We start from the raw sequence: 3,234 nt of genomic DNA on the forward strand, positions 1-3,234 counted from the left end.
CAAGGCCAGCACAAACAAGAGTCAGGGACAGAGTTCAGGGCAGCTCCCGAGCATGGATCAAGAAATGGCCAGGTCTAGCATTCGAAATCATGATTAATAAACACTATGTATGTAACACCAGTTACTCCAGTGTATAACACCGTGTTATCGTAATGGTTCTCATCTCATCTTATTTTCATTATTGGAGCATTCTGCACAGTATTGTTTATTTATGGCAAAACATTTTTTGCTGATCTTTCCCTGGATTTTTTTAGGTGGGGCTGAAAACGAAGTTCACTAAGTTTTTATAAGCCAGCAAAGGCAGCCAAACAGTGGAACCCATTTAATTTAAAGTTTTTCTTTTTTACAAAAATTGTGACATAATCCCTTCACCAAATGAGGACCTACAGGACATGCATGCTGGTCTGGGGAAAAGAACTCTGTCCATGCCTGAGGACATGACTCATTCAGAGGTGATCTTTCTTCTTCCTCTGACACACCCTCTCATCAAGCAACTGTGTTTTTTTTATCACACAAAATTAAAGAAATTCATAATGCAGACTTACATTTTAGGTCTGTAACTTGTTTAAAAGTGCATATACAAAGATGAGGACAATCACTGGAGGATGGCTTCTGTACAAAACAGCTGGTATGTATGTGTGTGTGTGTGTGTGTATATACAGTATATATATATACTACATGTGGCAAGGGAATTGTAGATTGAACCTACTGTGAAATTTGCGATAACTTTTGTAATTTTTCAACAGGCAGAAATGGAAGACGGCATTTATCTGTAGAACCCCCTGAATCAGATGGATACACAGCAAGTACGATCAGAAGTGCCTCTGGAGGGGGGGAAACCAAACTGTACATTGTTGCTTTACAGGAAGAATTTGATCTAGCACCTCTTCCCTATGTCGCCCAGGAGTTTTCAGTCATGCCAAAGGCTGAATGCTAGAATTTCTTTTAGGTTATGCCTTTGCAGCTTCTTGCCCTTCATGTAAAACAATGTAATTGCCTGGAATGTGACACGCTTTCAGGTTCTGAACCAGAGGTAAAAATAAGTCTACTTGTTGCTTGTAACTCCTTTCTAGAAACATGCATGACAAGTAATTTATTCAAAATGTAAATTCCTTGTCTATATTTAGGTTTCTGAGAAGAAAGTAAGTTGCTTCTCATATCTGGGTTCAAAAAAGTAACTTGTGTTCATTTAGACTGTTTTCAATATTCTGTGATGAATCTTATGTCTTTTTGTTTCAGTCAATAGAAGGAAAGTGCCCTGTTTGCCAAAAGGAACCCAACAGTGGAACTGGAACTACATGCAAGTGTCTGTGGGGACTGGGAGAGTAACCTGGAAAGGTATTATCAGTTGGGATCTTTAGTTGTGGATGAGGACAAAGCCTGGCAAACTAAGGCATGCATGCTCACTGTTACACCCAGCTCGTCCGATCCTCGTGTGTGCCACGCCCACCTCGTTACCTTGTGTTAATTCCTGATTTTCATCACCTGTTTCCTGTTCTTTTTGGCTTGTCCTGTGTATTTAGTCCGCATCTGAGTTAGTCTTCCCAGATCTGTCATTGTGGTGTCGTAATGTGATGTTTAGTGCTCGTTTTGCCTGGTGTGCCTCCTGTCCAGTGAATAAACCCCGTTTGTCCGTATTGCATTGAAAACCAGTATATCCAGCAAGCAGCCCTTTCTGGATAAGTGCCCACCCCTGATCTAAATATAATTGACTTGAGCTCATAATACCACTGAAATAATTTAAAAAAAAAATCAATAGAACAAAATAATAAATAATATAACTTTCAAGATTTCCTACAAGAGCTTGAGGGTAAGTGTTCTTTACCCCATAAGAAGCTGGGAGATAAATGTCTTTGTTGAGACTCATACAATCATTTGAATGGCAACTAGAAAACAGATAATCCTTGTAGCTGGGGATGGGGTGTAGGTGTGCCTTAGCAAAGCACTCATACACTCTTTTTTACTTAATTTTTTATTACTGTGCTTGGTTCACAGCTTATGCTTGTATACTTTTATTTGTTCTTTCACCTAAATTTAGCACTATGCTTTTGAACAATTCAATCTACTACGCCTACTACCTCCAATACTACTGTTACAACTACTGCTGCCATAACAGTGTTAGTTCTGTTGTTTCTACCATTTTCATTAGTACAGCACTACTTCTACTACTAATACTGTTAACCACTTAAACTAATTGCTGAAAATTCAAATAATAAAATACTGAAAACATTTTAAGCTTTATAATAAATTCACCTGTTAACTTTGAGTACTGAAGCACACGTACCATCACATTTCCCACTGTGTTAATTACTGTGAATTTAGGGACAATATGGCAACAGCAATCAGATGTGGTGCAGACTTTCATATGATATAAACAATTTTTAAAAAGCATTTAGATTACCTAAAATATTTTCTTTATGTGGGGTATGCTAGTATAATGATAAGGCGCGAGAAAAAATAACTTTAGTTTTTTTGTGCAGTGTTAGACTACACCTACATATGTTCATGTCCTCTTCATTTTTATGTAGAATTTTCCACAACTAGAAGTTATTTAAAATTAGATTAGACAATTTATGACTTCCACTCAAGTTACAGCACAAAGGACTTTTTAAACATCTTTGCAGTAATAAACTTTAATTTTCCCATAAAAAAAAATAAATCAAACTGCAAGTGTTTTTCATGTTTGTTCTCCCTCTTTACTCATACTATAGACCTAGGAACCATGTTAGATATAAGCACGACAATAACTGCAATCCGGTGCGAGGTATTGCTTCATGTACGGAAACTTACCGAGCGTTATTCTCCCTGTCTCCCGTCTAGCTCCGTTCCGCCCTGCTTGTCCTGTCCAATTCTCCCACCAGCCCATCTCTACCTCCCTCCTGCCCTTCCTCCCCTCGCTCTTCCTCCTTGTGAGTTCCCCGTGTGCCCTGTCTGTGTGTCTGGATGGATTCTCCAGTAATCAACCCTCTCCCGGATCCTGACCCAGTGCCTGCCGTTTCTTCTTGATCTCCTGGCTTTCGACCCTGCCTGTATGACTACGTCTCTGCCTGATCCCTGTTACCGGTTTCTCTCTGCCGGGCTAATAAAGGCTCCATGATCTGTCCATCAGTGGGTCTGAGTGTATTCGTGATATAACCCTTACTCTAACTGCATTTAAATTGAACTATTGTACATTTGTAGACTTTGTACACTTGAAGTAATATTTATACTGAAATGACAGCAAACTAATATTTC

General features: G+C 38.9%; 1 long non-coding RNA gene across 1 annotated transcript; it reads left to right on the forward strand.

The window, feature by feature from the left end:
- The first annotated feature begins 744 nt into the window (after positions 1–744).
- Positions 745–3,014, forward strand: LOC111859053 (uncharacterized). The gene is made up of 3 exons (XR_002841731.1): positions 745–806; positions 1,240–1,338; positions 2,821–3,014. It is a non-coding gene; the product is annotated as an uncharacterized lncRNA (long non-coding RNA).
- The last annotated feature ends 220 nt before the right edge of the window (positions 3,015–3,234 follow it).

The sequence above is a fragment of the Paramormyrops kingsleyae genome, chromosome 1 (genome assembly GCF_048594095.1).
Source record: "Paramormyrops kingsleyae isolate MSU_618 chromosome 1, PKINGS_0.4, whole genome shotgun sequence".
Lineage (NCBI taxonomy): Eukaryota > Metazoa > Chordata > Actinopteri > Osteoglossiformes > Mormyridae > Paramormyrops > Paramormyrops kingsleyae.